This window comes from Pseudorca crassidens, chromosome 2, assembly GCF_039906515.1.
Source record: "Pseudorca crassidens isolate mPseCra1 chromosome 2, mPseCra1.hap1, whole genome shotgun sequence".
NCBI lineage: Eukaryota > Metazoa > Chordata > Mammalia > Artiodactyla > Delphinidae > Pseudorca > Pseudorca crassidens.
The window spans coordinates 25,937,942-25,946,162 of NC_090297.1; positions in this window are offsets into that span (position 1 = coordinate 25,937,942).

Sequence of the window (8,221 nt, forward strand, 5' to 3'; positions counted from 1 at the left end):
CAGAGAGGTAAAGTGACCTGCCCAGGTCACACAGCCTGGGCACAGAGAAGCTGGGATTTGAGCTCAGTCTGGCTCCAGAGCTAACAATGTTCTTCAAGTCATATCATTTTGGAATCCCAGACTCCTGGGTTCTATACTCAACTGCTTCCTTGGGCAAGTCCCAACCTCTCTGGCCTGTTTCTCTCCCTATAAAGTGAGAGGATTAGATAAGGCAAATCCGAGAGCTCCATCATTCTGTGTCTATGATGTCTCTCCAGCCCTCAGAGGAGGTCACCATGGCAACTGTAAAGGGCAGTTCACTGTGTCCAGCCTCCCCAAAACGAAGATGAAGTGCAGTTTTTGTGAGGAGCTCACAGAAGGCTAGTGGGAAGACAGTCTCACGCAATTCACACAGCTAGGCATTATCATATATTATGGGGCTCAGGCCTTGAACTGGGCCACGAAGAAGTAGGATTTGAAAAGGTAGGTGGAGAAGGAATTCCAGGTAGAGGAGACAGCATGAACACAGGCTGGGAGACGAGACTCTGGAGCCTAGCTTTACACTCTTCACTACCTTTGAGGTCAGGCCACTCCACTAGTGCACAGGGTTCTCAGGTGACTTGGTCCTTTTCACTCACTTGTATCACGGCTCCAGAGCCAGACAAGCTGGGTCCAAGTCCCAACTTCAACACTTACTGTGTGTCCTCTGGGCTTCAGCTTCTCATCTGTAAAATGGAGATGATGAAGACACTAACCTTGCACGTCGCTGTGGGGATTAATTGAGATAATGCCTACAGAGGATTTAGCATGAACTCTGGCACATGGAAAGGCTCATCACATCTTCATGGGAGGTCCTTCCCTCCTCTTCACCCACCCCATTACTCCCCATTGCCTAAATCGTTCATCTCAGGGTTTAGTTCCGTCTCTTCTCCTCCTCGGTGAAGGCTCCCTTCTCTGGTTGCTGCAACCCTCACTCACTGCCCTCTCTTAACTTCTGCAGCCCTTGTCTATGCCACACAATTCAGCGATTGAGTCAGATTCCTGTTTGTTACCTCTCCAGGATCTAGACTGCTTTCCCTTTCTCCAAAGTCTCAATACCCACTGGGAATACATATGGTTTCAGGGAAGCTGATTCTACTCCCTCCTGCCCCCCATTCTAAGGGTAAGGCACACGATCTAAGCTAAGCCAATAAATAACCCCTGCCCGTAATGGCCGATTCACAAGTGGGCCGATTACCTTATTCAGTCCACAGTGAATCTTGCTGGAAATTCTGGGATACAGATGCTCTCTCTGGCTCCAGATGGTATAGAGCATAGATGTGAGGTCTGGAAGTGCTGCAGCCATTTTGCTGTCATGAGAGAAGCCAGCCTGAGGATGATACTGAGAGTACAGAGCTAGGGGACTAGCAGAGAAATAGAGTCCCGATCAAATCATGCCCGTCACGCTCCACTAGAATTTTCAGTTGCACGAAACAAATTTCCTTTTTAAAGCCAGTTTTCTGTTATTTGCAACTACAATCATCCTGATTCAAACACCATCTAGTTGAACAATTTTGTTTACTGAGAGATGTATTTATTCACTTACATATTGATTAGGTCCCTGCTACATACCAAGTGCTACGCTAGCTGTTAGGGATTTAGCAATGAACAGTACTGATGTGGACCTACCCTCAAGTTTATAGTCTGGTGGAAGGAATCAGGGATTTGAATGACTGCTTTGGGAGCTGACTCTGATGTTGTATTTAACCTGCTTAGCATCCATCCCCACTCCTTTGGATCGTAGAACTCTGACTTTTCTTTGGACACCATCTAAAGGGCTGATCAACTGACCTAGGCCTGGCTGATTGGTATATTCCATGCCCCTGGCCACAGCGATTCATTCAGTAATGGGCACGAGAGTCAACTCTGGGACTGCAAACTTTAAAAAAAGGTCCAGTACTTCTGCCAGGGGTCACTTAACTGGAGAAACATAAGCCTGGGATTTCCTTGAGTTGAGAGTGCTAAGACTAGTTGTGAGAGCTGGTAGCAATAAACTTCTCTGACTTTACTCATTCATTCAACCAGAATTCAGTAATTCAGTGCCTCCACCCGTGCTTCAAGATGGGGAAAGGGGGATGAAGCAGACACGACCCCTCCTTTTGAGGTCAGTCTGAAGAGAAGGACGAATGAACAAATAATCACAACACAGCACAGCCATACTAGGAGTAATCGGAGAGGGCACCAGCTCAGCCTGAAGGCATTTTTAGTTTTTGTTAAGTATGCGATACATTAAACACAGAAATATGAGAAGACCCAAGAAAAAATTTAGAAAAACTCCTTAGTTCCAACACTCAGCTATGATCACAGTTAAAATATTTTCATCTATAACCTTCCAGATGCTTTTTCTATGTGTATAAACTTAAGAACAAAAAACACCTAAATGCAATGTGGTATATTGGGTTGGATCCTGAAACAGAAAAAAAAAGAACACTAGTGGAAGAACTGGTGAAAACCAAATAAAGTCAGAGTCTAATAATGTACCAATGTTAATCTCTTAGCTTTGACAAATGTGCCATAGTTATGTAAGATGGTAACATTAAAAAAAAAAAAAAAGATGTTAACATTACGGGAAGCTAGGTGAAGTGTATGCACAAACGTTCTGTACTATTGTTGGAACCTTTCTGTAAACTTAAAATTATTCCTAAATAAAATGTTTACTTAAAAAAAATGGACCCATTCTCTATTGTTTAATAACCTTTGTTTATTCACTCAATAGTTTATCATGAAATTTTTCTGTCTTGGAATGATTTCACGATCGCATACTATTTCATCCCATGAATGAATCATAGCCTATCCCCCCTGTTGCTGGAAATTTAGGTTGTTTCCAATTCTTACCCTGTCATACAAACGCTGCACATATTTAGTCATTTCCTTAGGATGTTTAACAAAGTGGAACTGCTGAGCCAGAGCCAGCTAGGGAACAGATACTGAGCACACAGGCCCTCAATGTTCTAAAGCCCCTGATATACGTGAACCTGTTTAATCGTGCCAACCACGATGCTGAGGTACTGCTCTCATTCCTTTAGGGCAATTTTCAGCCCAGTCCGGCACCTCCCTGGTGCCCCTGCCTTGGAAGCACACAGATCTCTCCCATCATGCTCTTTTGCACTCCCTCTCATTTTGCCTTCAAGGGCAGTTCCTGCAGGCAGCCATCGAGTGGTCTGTAGAATAAGAACAGGTATGGCCAGCCCAAGAGGTGGTTTCAGCAAACACTGCAGTGAAAAGCAGCCTGTCCTGGTTTGGTGCAGTAGCCAAGGGGGATGGAGGCAGCAGTGGGGAATAGGAACGGGTGAAGTAGACATTCTGAAACACCTGGTAGCTACGGTAAGGTCCTTTTATCCTCAGCAAGCGGCCATGGGAAAGCAGGAAAAAAAGGGTCATTTATTGGGCAGCCGCTATTTTTCAATTCACATTGACTCTGCCCACCCACAGATGGATGCTATGATCCTCATTTTATAGATGGGTTCGTTGAGGCTTCACAATTAAGCGTCTCCCCAAGGTACACAAGTGAGCTACAGTCAGTGCCAAGATCTAACTACAGGTCATCTTTGTCATCCCCAAACCCATGTCCACACCACTAGGCACATGACTGAACACTGAGCTGACAGTAAAACTGAGGGACTTCCTCCACTTCAGTCCCACAGCAAAAGGATCACCCAATTCATGGTCAAAGCACCAATGCGGAGAGTTTGGGAGAAGAGGGAAGAAGGATGGCATGTGGGCTAAGCTTACGGTGGGCTCTCAACCCTATGTGTACATGTCCTTGTTTCCTGCTCTTCTGTGTTCTCGACATTCTTCTTCTTCTTCTTCTTAATATTTATTTATTTGGCTGCACTGGGTCTTAGTTGCGGCATGCGGGATCTTCATTGCCGCGTGCAAGATCTTTAGTTGCGGCATGCCAACTCTTAGTTGTGGCATGTGGGATCTAGTTCCCTGACCAGGGATCGAACCCAGGCCCCCTGCATTGGGAGCATGGAGTCTTAGCCACTGGACCACCAGGGAAGTCCCTCGACACTACTCTTGAGCTGAAAAACTTCCCTTCTGTGGTCCCTATGCTTGGTTTGAAAAACACTATTTCCAACCAGTTGTAGATTTCCCAAGAATTCTAGGGACTCACTAGGTAAAAGCTGCCAGTGAGCACCAGTGGTCTCTGTACCTTCCCTCGGGCCGTGCCCTCTGCCTGGAACGCCCATCCTCCCTCCACCAAGCCACCCTGATCCACCTCCTCCACAAAGCTACCCTCTTCTCTGCAGTCTGACCTCCTACGCCACATAATTAGCCCTTTCTCCACTCCCCACTTCTTTTCCAAAATAGACTCAAGGCAGTTTACAACACACATCCGCGCACAAAAACACTAAAATTACAACAGCGGAGTTCGGATGAGGTGGAGTAAGAATTTTGTTAAGAAACCATGGCAGAGGAAAGCATAGCAAGTGAACATAAGGCGAGCTTCCTCACAGCCAGGGCAGAAAGGAAACAGTAGAAAATGAAGCATTTCTTACCTAGTAGAAGAATGCAGACCTGCTAAATAGGAAGCAAAATTATCTCCTAGCTCTAAACTCAAGAGCGACTTGTCTCAAAAGTCTTTAAGGGACACCGTACAATGTAATAATTTGCTCTACAGAGATTTTACCCCCAAAGCGCAGATCTATTCAGCCTGAGTTACCGGCACAGTATCGGAGCTTAAGTCTTGTCTTGCCCTTGCCCTCTGACACCTTGTCTTTCTCCTCCCTTCTGCTCTCTGCTGGGGGCAGCTCATCCAGACTGGGCACCTGAAAGAGGCCATTCTGTGAGAGCAGCTCACCATCACATTGCCCTGGATGACTCTAAACACAGAGCTGCCACATTCCCAAGATGTCAGGAGCGCAGCACTCCCTCTGGGGTTATGAATAACGCAAAGCCATTAGACGTATGAAGCTGCAGCCTGAGAGGGACGACCGTGAGGCAGAGCCTCCTGTTGCCACCCTTTCCAGAACCGGGGTGGGGGGGAACTGACTCCTCTCTCCCACAGTAACTCGTCCTTCTGGACCAGGGGTGGTTCTACGAGCTTTGCAAATCCAGTCCGTTGGTGCTTTCACACCCATAGCAAGGAAGCAAGAAAGAAAAACGACACAGAAAACGGTCTTACCCTGAGGCAGCACTCCTGACCCAGGCCCTTCACTGTGACAGAGCAAACCTACTCGAATTCTGCTCTGTTCATTCAGGCTGCTCCATATCGCACGAGTGCCTTGAGAATCTTTCCCTTCTCCCAGCAAAGTGTCAAAACAATTGGTGCGGTGGCAGGAGGCTGAGGTGTGGAGCCACGGACCAGGCTCAGCCATTCACAGGTGTATGAGCCTCAAAGTGCATAGACATAAGATGGAGATAATAATAGTACTTACTTCCACATGGTTATTGAGAAGAATAAATAAGATAATGTATGTGGAACCTAATTATGAAAATACAAAAACAAGAATTCTGCATACAATTTCAGAGGTCCACAGACTTCTAGGAGATTTTCAAGTTAAGAATCCTTACAGGGCTTCCCTGGTGGCACAGTGGTTGAGAGTCCACCTGCCGATGCAGGGGACACGGATTCGTGCCCCGGTCCGGGAAGATTCCACATGCCGAGGAGCGGCTGGACCCGTGAGCCATTTGCCGCTGAGCCTGTGCGTCCGGAGCCTGTGCTCCGCAACGGGAGAGGCCACAACAGTGAGAGGCCCATGTACTGCAAAAAAAAAAAAAAAAAAAAAGAATCCTTACAACCTAAATGTCAAACGACAGATGAATGGATAAAGATGTGGTATACATATGTACAATGGAATACTACTCAGCCATAAAAAAGAATGAAATAATGCCATTTGCAGCAACATGGATGCAACCAGAGATTATCATACTAAGTGAAGTAAGTCAGAAAGAGAAAGACAAATACCATATCATATCGCTTATACATGGAACCTAAAATATGGCACAGGGGACTTCCCTGGTGGTGCAGTGGTTAAGAATCTGCCTGCCAATGCAGGGGACACGGGTTCCAGCCCTGGTCCAGGAAGATCCCACATGCCGTGGAGCAACTAAGCCCATGGGCCACAACTACTGAGCCTGTGCTCTAGAGCCTGTGAGCCACAACTACTGACCCCACATGCCGCAACTACTGAAGCCCAGGTGCCTAGAGCCCGGGCCCTGCAACAAGAGAAGCCACCGCAATGAGAAGCCTGCGCACCGCAAGGAAGAGTAGCCCCCACTTGCTGCAACTAAAGAAAGCCTGCATGCGGCAACAAAGACCCAACACAGCCAAAAATAAATAAGTAAATAAATTAATTAAAAAAAATAAAGAGGGCTTCCCTGGTGGTGCAGTGGTTGGGAGTCCGCCTGCCGATGCAGGGGACATGGGGTCGTGTCCCAGTCCGGGAGGATCCCACATGCCGTAGAGTGGCTGGGCCCGTGAGCCATGGCCGCTGAGCCTGCGTGTCCAGAGCCTGTGCTCGCAATGGGAGAGGCCGCAACAGTGAGAGGCCCGTGTACTGCAAAAATAAAAAATAAAAATAAAATAAAATACGGCACAAATAAACCTATCTACAAAACAGAAACAGACTTGCAGACATAGAGAACAGACTTGTGGTTGCCAAGGGGGAGGGGGAGGGGGGAGAGGGAGAGGGATGGACTGGAAGTTTGGGGTTGGTAGATGCAAGCTATTACATTTAGAATGGATAAACAACAAGGTCCTACTGTAGAGCACAGGGAACTATATCCAGTCTCCTGGGATAAACCATAATGGAAAAGGATATAAAACAAGAATGTCTCTATGTGTATAACTGAGTCACTTTGCTGTATAGCAGAGACTGGCACAACATGTAAATCAAGTATACCTAAATTAAAAAAAAAAAAAAAAAGAATCCTTAACCTAGCCTGGTTCCTGAGTCAGGAAGACAACAGCTCTTGCCAACACACACATCTTCTCTCTGAACCCCATCAGCATACACTGAGCACCTGCTGTGTGCCGGGCATCCTGGCCCGCGTGAATGTCTTGGTCACCAGTGTTGTCAACACATCTGAGGGGTGGGGATCATTCCCATTCAACTGATGAGGTGCCGTAACTTGCCAGAGGGCTGGTGGTGGAGGAGTTGCTGCTGAAATCTGTCTTCTGACTCATTCAGCTGTCTTTCTGAGAAAAGGCTGGAGAGGCTTCCTGAGGACCAAGGCTGCTCTTCACCCTGCTCTGTCCTGTCTGTGACATTTCATGCACACAAAATCCCAAGCACACACCTTGGGTCCTCAGACTGGCAATGATTTCCCCCAAATCAGCTCTGGGGGTGTGGGCGTCCGCGAAAAAAAACCCATCTGGAGGAGCCCTTTCCGCTGCAGCAGTGCCAAGTCACTCGATCACTTCAGCAACAAGGTCAAGGGGAGACTCCGGTGTCAGAGACTGAGTTCTGACTCGGCTTCTTATGGTGCCCTCAGGAATGTGACCACCACTCCGAGGCTAGGCTTCCTCGAGTGTGATAGGAGAAGACACCTCCAACTGCCTAGGGTGCTTTGTGGGGTTGTAGGTGTGAGGCCACTGCGCAGTAGCTGGCGTGTCAGCCCTCCCTGCATGGTGGCGACTCTTACCTCAGCCTATCTCGGTTTCCAGATGAGGAAACCAAGCCCAAAGAAGTGAGTGAATAACAGCTCACTCGGTCTTCTTTCAATTTATCCTTTTCAACCATACTATGCATGCTCCCAGGTTGCTCTGACAAAGATTTCCCCATTTGTTGCACGATGATCACGGAAGGGAAGAAAATTTTCATGGAGCATTTAAATACCTCAGGGGATGAAAAGGTCAGGACAAATAAGTCATGCTGACACCTGAAAATGACTCTGTAGAGGTGGGGGAAGCGGTGGAACAGAAGAGGGAGGAGTTGGAAGAGGGGGCAGGATTTCATATGCCAGGGACAGCCCTGCCTCTCTCCAGGGCAAGAGAACCTGCCTGGAGAAGGACAGCGCTTCCAGCCCAGCTTCCTCTGTTTTCAGGACAGCTGTCATTTTTCAGAAACCTCACTAGCAAAGGCAGCCCTTCCAAACAGCATGAGAGCTTCAGTTTGGACAAATGATTTAAGCTCATTTTTGCAGGGGAAGAAATGGATTTACAAAGCAACCAAGAATATTAAAGAGGCAGCTGAAAAGGCAGCCAAGAATCTGGCTTAGGGATTAGAAGCACTGGCTTTCTAGGCTGCGGACAACT